Here is a 12546-nt window from a genome sequence, read left to right on the forward strand (position 1 = left end):
CTAGTCTCTTTTCATACTGTTGAATTACCAGTCCATCCAGAAACATGAATAACATGTAACAAGGAAGTATAACTTAAGACAAGGTCTTTCATAAAACTGGATTAATATGATAAGACCACAGGCTAACTAGCCCAGTATCCAGTCTCTAGCAGAAGCTAAAAGTGAATAGTCAAGACTAAATCAAAACAATGTATCTTCTTACATTCCCAGAATATTTGCTTGGCTTCATATGAAGCTATTCTTCTGGCTTAGGAAATACCTAAACTAAGAAGTCTCCAAGGGACACACTGAACCAGAAGCAACTGCCTTAACAGGCCTCAGTGAAATACAGGAATCCTGAATCCACTCAATTACTTTTTGAATAGTGGTATTTTTTTAGCACCTGCATCAGGGATCATCTGAGTTGTTCTCTGTTGTTCTGACAGAAAACAAGTGACTGAGTGCAAAATCACCTTCTCAGCCCTTCAATATGCTCCACCACGTCTCTTCTCACATCCTTCCACAGGTAAAAAGATCAGCATCTATTCAGTCATTTCATGTGTGGAACTTACTTCAAAACTCCAATCAATCATTTTGACCTCTTTTACATTTATCTACATTTACCTATCGATTTACCATAGCATCCTTCTCTAAATCTTCTTAGTTAGCCTACACCTCTACTATGAAGAAAAAAAAAAATAGAAAAAATGGGTATCTCCACTTCCTGTTCCAAATTACCTATAAGCAAAATGAACTGCACAGGTCCCAGCACAGATATTCACAAAACTCCACTGGGATTTACTGCTGCAAAAACTGATCATGCTCTTTACTTTGCTTTTTATCTTCTAGCAAATAATCTGCTCTGATAAATCCTTACTCTTATCCCAAATCTGTACAGTTTCTTTAAGGAGCCTTTGGTAAAAACTTCAGGGAAACATCTTACTACGCAAGTTGGCTGTTACCAGCTTCAGCAACCTCAAAAAAAGATGCCGGAAAATTCCTTGAAGAATAATTAGCTCTGCAATGCATAAGCTTTCCTTTACAAACACTGAAATAACCCTTAGACTGTGTCAAATTTAACCATGTGTCCATAAATTTGTGTTTCAAATAAAGTGTGACAGTCCAGATACTGTGCTCAGTAATTCAGTCTCCTCCAGGATTCAAGAATTCAGAATTGTCAAGAATACAAAAGTCTAAGTGGGTTAAAGAATATCCAAATAAGAGTGCTGAAACACAATTTGCCTTTTGAAGAAAATTTTTAGCTTTTATTCTTGTTTTATAATGCATCAGTGAAATTTAGGAATTCATCAGCATTATAGATATGAGTTGTATTGTTAACACAGACAGACATCTTAGGAAAATCAAGGTATCACTTTTATGTTAAAGTAGTAATTTTTGTCATTTTAGTTTTCATGACTGCAATCAAAAAGGAGAGTCTCTTATACAGCCCATTTATAAAAGTAATTCAAGCATTATACTACTCTTTGGAAGTTTTTAAGCATTTCAATAACAAAACAAAACAGACACAAGAAGATAAACTGACATGAAAGATTTCTTTCAGAATACTACAGAAAACAGGAGGTTCAAAAAAGAAACTTTGGAATATTTTTAAATTGAACAGAAAATATTTATATTTCTTTAAATAATCAAGATACCAAATAGGTCAATAGAAAATATAAAGGAATAGTGAACTCTAGCTCCAAAATATACAAAATGGAGTGATCTCTTTAGTAAAGAGGCCCAGAGATACATTGCCAATGAAACTAGAAATGGCCTAGTAACTTTCAATTGCAAATATTTATTATGTTTCTGTTTCCTTTTTTTTCTGTTTTAGTTTTAAGGAAGATTTTTCTGATAGAATGTAAACTATTCTCTACTAAAGTGAATAACATAGAGATTAAAAAAAAAAAAACATGTATTTTTATCTTGCCTCAGAATGGAAGAGAAATTTTCAGTAAAATTTAGCTGTGAAAAAATTTACTTTGAATTAAAATTAAGCTACATTTTTAAACATATGGGTAAGGAATTATACTAGGGCAAGACTAAGCAATTCCAACTTTTTAGCAAGGTATTAATTACAGATAATTAGTAGGGAGTGGAGAAGTTCCATAAATGGGCTAAAGCATCTTGAGTGTATTGCCAGCTTCAAGGGATGAAATATGACACGAAGCAAAGTAATAATTAAAAACATATTTCACCAACACTTGTACATCACGACATTTACCACTCTAATTATCTGTAATTGTTTAAACCTAAACACACTGTCACAGTGTACTTTTCTGCAAGTCTGATAGTGATGTCAGAGCAGAACAATGAAATGGAAGCATCAGCTCAAGACCAGCTTAGTTTATATATTATTCAAACACTAAACAGATCCAGAATTTGAAATCCATATTTAAGGTACAGAATTTGAAAGCTTCTGTACAGCACTAAGAAATTCAGTTAACGAATTAAGCATTATCAGGGAGCGCCTATAATGAAAAGCTGTGGCGTATCTATGAGGAAAACTGTTAATGAACCAAGCATGCAAATGTTCACAGCTTAAGCCTTCTGTAGGTATTTCATTGTACCTCTAGAGCCAATTTACACTACAACAATCGGTTAAAAACTCTCTTTAACTGAAAGGCTTTTTAACATAAAGTTTGACAGAATACAGTTAACTGACTTGACATAGCTTTGTGAAACAATAGACAGTTTAAGTTTCAGACCACAGATTCGAAATGGTAGAAACAGCTGGAAATATTGGCACAAAACATATCCACAAAAGAAAGCAAGCAGATTAGTTTAGCTTTTTAAATGACAGAGAAGGAAATATGTTATTTAAAAATGCTTTTGAACTGTTGAATATTCAAAGGAGTTCTACTAGGTAGTTTTGGGGACTGACTTTTTTGTGGGTGATTTTTGTTTGCTTTGAAGAGTGGATGTTTGAATAAAGTGCTATGGGTGAAGCAAGATCCAGACTTTAGCATTACACCAATTCTTCTCCCCCTGACCCGTAGATTAGTTTGAAGATATTTTGTCAAATAATATTAATTCCTAAAATGCAAACTATACTGTTGTTACTTAGCCATAAACATGGAAAAAGGGTTTAGAAAAAAGACTGGGCAGCCTTTATCTCCCTGGTACTTAGTAACAGCCTATAAACTAACTTGTTTCCAGTACAATACTTTGAACAAGTAAAATTATGAAGAAGCAAGATTTAACATTAATAATTGCTTTTAGTGTTAACATGCATCATTTTACTGTATCTTTATACTGATAAAAGATTTTGAATGCATATATGGGAATTGGTAACCATAGAGGCGAACAAAGACAGAGGCAAGAAAAATTTTCATTACAGCACTGATGTTTTTTTCCTTTTTCATCATTCCTTAGTTTTATAATAATGAAACAAAATCAATATTCTTTATGTATTAACAGAAAAAAAAAATCTTCCAATCTGTTCCTTTACACAGGTACCCTTAAAACTTGTGTAAAATCAGTCTTTTACACTTCTGTAACCATCAGGTATGTCATCTTTAGTGCTTTTTCCAGTGTCACCAGTAAGTGTCTCCATTTTACTCTTCCATGTGAATCCATTCTATAACAATATCAGAACACTTGCAATTAAAATGTGTAAGTAATTAACAATAGCAGAGCTTTATGACTTTTCCAGATCCTTGCAAATCAAGTTTCCACTGCTGAACTGCCAGGGTACATCAGGAACAGTCACCATCAGGAGCATTTTGCTAAGTTAAATAAGCAGCAGCCACAAGCTCTTGCTGAACCTCAACTAGCCTATTTTTATCATATTTTAAAAAGATTTAAATCTTTTTGCCATGTTCATTACCATGGAAACTAAAAAACACTGAATCCAACAGTGGATATGCAGCAAGCACTCAGCCTACAGCAATACACCACAGCTAAATGAGAAATAGCAGAAGCAGAAAACAGAAGGAGGCAACACATGAACATGGAAACAGTGAGATTAATGTGAGTTCAGATAAGCTCATCTCTAAAACAATTTTTACTGTAGCTAGTTATTACAACTGCTGTGACATACATCCAGATGCTGCAGTACTCCACAGTGAAGAAAACAAAGACACAGCAATTCGCTCTGTAACAAAACTAAGCAGTCCACACTGCCATCACCTGCAACCATGTTCTATACTCCTCTGCAGGCATACAAGCTCCCAGTTCAAGTCAGCTATGCATTTTTTTCCTTTAAGTCTTCTTTGAAAGCAGTTTATAACCTCTCTTTATGTTGAAGCTTACAATTACTGTTCACTGTGCACAACCTGCTGCTAGGCAGTAAAGAGTCCCATAGGCAAGAATGCAGAGCACGAACACACTATGTGAGCAACACGAAACTTACTTTCCCTATCTCTATCACAAGTTTTAGCTACTAGCCAAGGTAGGGGAAAACTCTGCCTTTTCTTTTTAACTTTAAAATACAAATTTGCTTGAAAAAATTAATGTCACAAAACGTAAAAGCTGAAGCTCAGTAGGATTCAGAAATGCATATGGATGCAGAGAACAAATATTTATATCAAAGTTAACAAAATCACTGTGTAAGATCTAGCAATATATTTTTAATATAGATATTTCTGTCCATTTTTGACAGGTTCCTTCAACTTTCTTTTTGTTCTAAGGAACAAATCACACATGATTCTGTGACCAGAAGTCAGGATCTAGACTAATGAGATAGATTAAAAAGCCATTGTTTTGTGTTCCATTTACCAAAACCACTAAGAAAAGCTGTCATTCACTTTGATTTAGATTCATCAAGGAATCAATACAACAAAAACACAGAAATAAGCTAACTAGACAGAAAAGACAGCCACTTTACCGACTGTCATGTTCTAGCTCTGACCTCAAAATGAAACAGAAGCTGGAGTATAATCACAAGACTAGGTTTTAGACCCAGCACCCTTAAGGGTGACTCTGAATAAAAGAAACAGGAAGATCAAGTTTTCAACTTCTCTTGAGACAGCTAAGAGCTAACCCTTCTGTTTTTAAATCCATGCCTTAATATTCTTGCAAATAGCTTACAGGACTATTATGATAGTACTTGTATCACTGGCCTCAGGTTGTGCCAGGGGAGGTTTATACTGGATATGAGGAAAAATCTCTTCTCTGAAAGGGTATGTTAACTATTGAAACAGACTGCCCACGGAAATGGTTGAGTCACCATTCCTGGAAGTATTTAAAAGACGTGTAGATGTCACACTCAGGGACATGGTCTAGTCGTGGACTTGGCAGTGCTGGATAAACAGTTGGACTTGATGACCTTAAAGGTCTTTCCTAAACTTAACAATTCTGTGTTTCTACAATTCAAGCCTATTCTTTAAGTCTTAATCTTATTCTAGCTGCTACTGCTTCTGTCTTCACAAACAAGAGGTCCAAACAAACCAATCATCCTGTGAAAGAAGTACACATGCTTGACTTTATACCAAAATCATAAACCCAACTACTACTGCAGTAGAGGGTGAAGTGCAGCTTTGCTATTGAGGAATAAAAACTTAATCAAGAATAACTGGAGGTGCTTTGCTGAGAAAAGAAGGGCACCGGCAGGCACAAACAAGAAATGTCAAGTGTTGTGTCTACATTACCAATAAAGTATGGAGGAGAGGTTCTTTTTGGTCTTTCCTGCATCCCTACTCAGAATCATACGAAATGCACTCAACTGTGCAGCTGGAGAGCTCAAAGTCATTTCCCTTCTGGTGGAATCAAGGTGAAAGTCATATGCAAGGGCATCTGCTAAAGCTCATCATTTGCAGTGTGGCCCTAGCACCCAGAACTCAGCATGCATTGTGTCCATATGACTGTCAACTGGGATAAGTATTGCTTCTGGTGAAATGCCAGTTTACACATACAATCCTGATACAGTAACAGATGACCAAAAGTCAAACCTCAGTACTTCTCCCTTTGTGCCACACCAGTAGGTATATTCCTAAAGCTACTCTAACAAAGACCACACAAACTAGCATAATGAAAATAAGAATACAAACTAGATGAGAATGAACAGTAATACTGGTATGAACATGAAATACCTCATGCAACTAGAGCTAAGTATTAATTAGATTGACTTCACAAACCAAGTCCCGAGTAATCATGAGATAGTCTTAATTTTTCTCATATCAGAAAAGGACACAGAAGTCATTTTGAGCAGAGTTAAACATAGAATTTCAGACTTCATATACAATTTCACCTTTTAAAAAAATCATATTTTAGCTATAATGTCAAGAAGAAATAAGAAAATGTTAATATTCTATGTGACAACAGTAGTAATCAAAATACTGTTAGGACTCTTTACACTTTAAAAAACTATCTTGTAAATTGGAAAAATACTTGGAAAAGAGTTATAGGGACAAGACAAAGACAAAACAATCTTGCCCCAATGTAGAAAACTACAGATTATTTAGGTTATTCTAGGAAAATGTAAAAAAGTGTTCACATTCTCACAGTGAAGAGATTTCATATATGGAGTTCTAAAATTAAGCAACCAACAGAGAATTTAGTCAGATTTAGAAGCAGAGGTGAGCCAAATTTACATTTTATTTTTAAATAAAATAAATGTATATTTTATTTTTAGGGGGTTTTAACAGATAAGATTATTCACTCTTGGTACAATTTACTTAAGAGAATCACCTCTTGAAATTCCGCAGGATCATAAATGGTCCTTTTTCTTGCCTCTTGATACACTAAACCATCAGTAGCTAAGACAGTAAAAGCTCTAGCATCACCACCTTGCTTTCTTCTTTGCTCTCTCAAAACAAGCAGCAGATGACAATTTAGATGGGTGGTCTCCTTTATGCGGGATAGTGATTCTTGCTCAGTATTCAGCATTTTTGAACCTGTGCCAAACGTGTGATTCTTGCGGATAGAGTAAACTTATCAGTGTAAATCCACTAACAATACTCTCATAATCCAGTCTAACTTCCAACTTGACTAATGGCAGTGTGTCTCCCTAACATACACCCTCCAAATTATATCTGAAGACAAAATGCCTTTTCACTGCTACAGAGATGACAGATTTCACCCAGGGTGTGGCAGCTTTGCACCACTGCACCAAACAATTCCAAGAGCTAATATATAAATTCACACAGCGCTTTGAGATCCTACACGATGAGGAGTGCCATAAAATGGAAGTAATTATTCCATTAACACAAAAAAAACTTTTTATTTTTTTCTTATGCAAGGCATTAGAATTTCTCCAAACATTCTTGTGGCAGAAATTAATTAGGGCAAGGTGGGGATTCATACAATATCCTGGCTCTACCATTGCGCCAGAGAACTAATCAAGTACAGAGCTATCTAAACTAGCATAGTTTTCTCAACAGACCACCAATTTAGCTTCAGTTTTTGATTAAATGAAACCATTACTGACAAAATTAATTTAGTACATTTATCCTGAAAAGGATTCTGTAGAATTTAGGTTTTAAGCATAGGGAAAGGGAAGATTTTAAGCATAAGGTAGACTTTAAGGATAGGAAAAGGAGAAAAAAATACTTACTCCTCTTAAGGGTAGCACAAACCTGCTAGGGTAAAAAGATGCCAGGTGAAGTAACTGCAAAATCTCCCCCGAAAAAGTCTCAGAATCACAACTTGAAGACTGTATAAATTAGGATATTCATTTAGGTGAGGCTGACAACCCTGTATTTAAGCAACAGTCTGCACGCATCTGCTTGAAGATGAGTGGAGAAAGGCAGATCCAAATCCACTGCAAGAGTTATTAAGAATCAGCTCCACTGCAATTTTGTTTCAAAACAAAAAAAATTACCAATTTTCAGCAGGAAAGAAATGAAACAGAACTCGGGTTCTACTGAAGTTCCAAAGAAATCATCTCTTAAATGGGACTAAAACCAGAGGTAAATCCAAGCTGAAATGGACCACAACAATGAAAGGGTGCTGTTAAGAAAGTAAAATCTTTTCGTGTAAGGAGAAATGGGACACTGGATTTTGTTTAAAAATTTAGGAGCTATGCAGGTTTCCTTGTCAAACAATCAGATCTATTATCCTAACAACCTATGGACAAACCAGCAGAAAGACTTGCTTTGTCAGGCCATTTCAGATGCTTAGATTGCACATTGAAAAACTCAAGAGATATTCCCCATCTTGACACTAGTATACAGCTAATTAAAATATGTATTATTATACCATCAAAAGATCTGGATTAGGAATTTCAACAAGATGAAGCAATCCATGCTGCTTTACTATTCAGCCAAGTAGATAAACTTAGACCAACCAAGTAGGTAGTTACACTAAAACTGTAATTACCTATTACATTTCATAGGCAGATGGAAGTACGCTGTCCTTAGGACTCCATACAAAGAAAAGCATTGGCTTGTAATACTGTCCTCATACAAATCATAGAAGTAGTAGATTACAATTGTTTTAGCTAGCTCTTGTCTAATTCGTGAATGACTTCTTGATTCAGTATTTCAGAATATAGCTGATGATGGGGAAAAAAAACTAATCCAGACACAAACTGGAATGCAGAATAAGGAAAAACAACAATGATCTTACATGGCATGTATTTAGGAGACCTGAATGTATAACTACAAAACCCTAAAGCAAAGTGGGTGATCAAAGCTGGGGATTGTGGAAACAGAAGTGGATCTCCATACACATGCACAGAGCATATAAAACCCACAAAATTCATTTGAAGAAGCAAGAGGTAAACTGACCATCCTTACAACATAATACACTTCATAAAAGATGTCTGATGCTCTTTTACAAAGATGAAGGCCAAGAAACAATCTATTACAACTTATGATAAATCTTTATATCTTACCTGATTTTTTGCCATATATTAAATAAAATGGTGATGTCTTTCAGTGTTTTTACAGTAAAGAAACAAACAGCTCTAACCCGTATCATCAATTCATGACTGAGTAGCATCAGGTAAAAAAAAAAAATCTCCAAGTGAATGTTTACAGGAGGTAAATACTCAGCTGATCAGTCTTGCCCCAACTTAGATACCTTGACATACAGAAAACTTCATATTTTGTGAACGTTAGAAAGAGTTGAGGTGCCTTGAAGATTCAGATAACTTTAGCCCTAGGAGGGAGGCAAACAGTGGGGTTTTTTTTTCAAGATTCCAGCATTAGGCTCAAATGGCCAAATTCTGCCTCACTTATATTCTGACCTTTCAGTCCTTTTTCTGAATCTCACCCTTGCTTCCAAAGCTGCCAAGGTTTTAGTCAACAATTTGTCCACTACTGTTCATTTAATTGCCTGCTGCTTCTGGCAATATTAATTTGACAGACACTGATTTCTTTAACAAAGAATGAACCCACAGGAAAATGCCCAAATCAGTCTAGACATTTTGCCTTGAAGGACTTGCCTATCTATGCCAGAATACTACTAAACTGCTACAGCTGACTTCACTTCCCTGCTACAGAGGGTACTAAAACGTTTCACACATGTTTGAAGAAGAATCCAAGTAATGTTGTGCCCTTTCAAAAAGCACTTTAGAAGTTTACAAAATCCACATGGAATACACTCCCTATTATTTACATCCAGAGAAGACAATACTTTGAGCAAATACTTCTACAATGGGCCTAACAACGGCCAACTTCCTTTCTTACTGTGGCAAAATCTTCCCCGAACATTCTCAGGGGTTTACTAGACAAGAAAAATTTTGGGATTTCCTTTTCTCCTACTGAGGACCAGGTTGGACAGTTTGCAGATCTCTTCTCCCCATCTCAACCCCATCTGCAGACATCTTGCAATGATTATTTTGGGGAGCTGGAAGAACATCTGCCTCCCAGAATTTAGCATCAAAGTATTTGCATGATTTTCCCTGACATACTATTATTTTGTATCTTGTCATTACTATGCTTATATATAGCAGCTCTCTCCTATGCAGACAGATGCTTTAACATCCCACAAGTAAATGTGACTGCTCATTATCCAAGAAGTAGGTAATGATGGCTATGAAGGGATGTACTAATTCAGTGTAGTCCCCAAAACTACTTATCTTTACATAGTTACCACACACAGAATCCTTAAGGTCAGTCTGTTCTATGTGGATATCTGTAAGGAGGCTCTAGACATGCACAAGAGAAACACCTCTAATCATAGTGAAGCTCACAGTCCTTCAATGAATACTCCTTCTTCCAGATCCTTTTTTTTTATTTCAGCTTCGTTGCTCTGAATAGCTAAAAATAAACTTCCAAAATCTACAAAAGGTTTAGTATCAACAGATGATTAAACTAACTACACATGCAATACGACCACCCTCCATAATGGTGTAGCTTTTGTGGCAAATGGCTAAGGGTAAAACAACTTATAAAAGATTACCAGGAAAAAACTGTGTATCAATTTTATTTTTTTTTTAAGATTGTTAGTAACCTATCACTCTGTGCTTAAATAGTGATCAGACTTTGCCAAGCTATCTACATGTGAAGGATTAATACAGAATACCCTTCTAACGTCCCAGCCTTTCTTCAGCTGCGTGTAGTTCTTCCCTTTTACAGAGTTCTCAGCTGCAGCAGACTGATCACACTGGTGTGCAATTCTACTGTATTTCCAGCATTCATGTTTACTGCTTCAACCATCATTATCATCTCCACTAGACTTTCTGTTTACATCTCTGACACAGAAGCTAGTCGGTACCTTCTACATACCACTCCTCTACTGCTTCCATTTTCAGTTGTTTCCCTTCCAGATCAGGAAAGGCAAAGCTTTTTAACTGTTCCTGACACCTTCATTACTTTGGCAGAAACATTTCAAATATATAGTGCTTTGTTAAGTTTGGGTATTTCACCTTTGCATATTGTGGTTGTGTTACTTTGTACACTAATATGACATGACACAAGCTGCTTTGTGTTAAAGACAAAAGATTTGAGATCAGTATGCAATAATGACAATATGTCAGAAATAGGTATTATAGAAATCAGTCTCAGCCTACTCTAATTAAAGGAAAAAGGTAGTCTACCTGACTTCCCGATACTCTAATTCCTTAAAAGATACTGCTCCAGGGGAACACTTGACTTCTAGTAAGTGAAGTCTTCCCCCCACACTCCTCTTCTCAGGCTTACAGGATCATATTTTGCATTTGCTACTATTTAAATTAAAAAGCTGTACAGAAACATGAAACTACCTTAAGCAAAAATGAACAAGTCTGGTCTAAAGAATTTATCCTTTATTTGCTATCTTTGGATAGAGTGGATTTGCAATTAACACGTAAACTTTTCTGATTTCCCTTAGGGCTGGTATGTATAGAAAAGGAACATGTGTTTCCTAAGATCAAGATTTTAATTCTTACTAACTTAAAAAAAAAAAAAAAAAACAAAAAGAAAAATCTACTGACTGGTTTTGTCCCAAATAAGTAGAACTAAAGTAAATCACAGGTTCTGCAATTTTGCAACTTTTCCACTGGATTTACTAGCTAGAGACTTCCATTTTTTATTCTAAAATGTTTAATTTGTTCACTACTAATATTTACTGAAGGTTACTGGTACGGTTCATTACATAGTACAGGAAACAAGAACTCACAAATTAGGACATACCAGAACTAAAAGTGCTGTTCCCGTATTATGCTTACCCCCTTAACACATTGTATGTCCTTTTACCCAATATCCCAAGGAAACCCCCTGATAAGGTAAAGCCTCCATCTGCAAGATACCACATACACTACAAACACAGTTCTTTCTCCCCTTACAATTGTTTGCACCTGTTATTTGTCCTCTTTGTGTCAAGTACACATCATACAAATAAAAGCTAGAACTTTTCTAAATTTTATAAATTTAACAAATTGAAGGGCATGAAATTAGTGCTGTACTTCATAAGAATATGAGGTGAGGAGGCATAAATATGAGTGACAAAGTAACATTTACAGGCATATGTAAGGAGGCCTGTATAATTCATCCTTCCTCACCTCAGGACTATCCTAATACAAATGAAGTTCCCAACGACTGGAAAAAGGGAAATAACACCCCCATTTTGAAGAAGTGGGAAATGGAAGACCCAGGGAACTACAGACTAGTCACTCTCACCTCTTGGATCAGATTCTCCTGGAAGACATGCTAAGGCAAATGAAAAACAACAAGGTGGTTGGTGACAGCCAGCATGGCTTCACTAAGAGGAAATCCTGCCCGACCAATTCGGTGGCCTTCTACGATGGGGCCACCAAACTGATGTATAGGGACAAAGCAGTTGATGTCATCGACCTGCACTTGTGCACAACATCCTTGTCTCTAAACTGGAGAGACAACTTTAATGGATGGACCACTCAGTGGATAAAGAACTGGCTGGATGGCCGCATGAAAAGAGTTGTGGTCAATGGCTCAATATCCAGCTGGTAGACCAGTAACGAGTGGTGTCCCTTAGGGATCGGTGTTGGGAACAATCTTGTTCAACATCTTTGTCAGCAACATGGACTGCAGTGACAGAAGAAGGGATAACAGGTTTAAACTTAAACAGGGGAAGTTCAGGTTAGATATAAGGAAGAAGATTTTTACTGTGAGAGTGGTGAGAAAATAGAATAGGCTGCCCAGAGAAGTGGTAAATGCTCTATCCCTGGACGTGTTCAAGTCCAGGTTGGAGAGGGCCTCAGGCAACATGGTCAAGTGTGAGGCA

At 36.2% G+C, this 12546-nt stretch overlaps 1 protein-coding gene across 1 annotated transcript in view; it reads right to left on the reverse strand.

Annotated features, from left to right (window-relative positions):
* CRPPA (CDP-L-ribitol pyrophosphorylase A) overlaps window positions 1–12546 on the reverse strand; it is a 124020-nt gene that overhangs the window by 78791 nt on the left and 32683 nt on the right. The window lies entirely within an intron of this gene.

This window comes from Pezoporus wallicus, unplaced genomic scaffold (assembly GCF_028554395.1).
Source record: "Pezoporus wallicus isolate ANWC-B61680 ecotype Strahan unplaced genomic scaffold, APGP_CSIRO_Pwel_v1 contig_5879, whole genome shotgun sequence".
Classification (NCBI taxonomy): Eukaryota; Metazoa; Chordata; class Aves; order Psittaciformes; family Psittacidae; genus Pezoporus; species Pezoporus wallicus.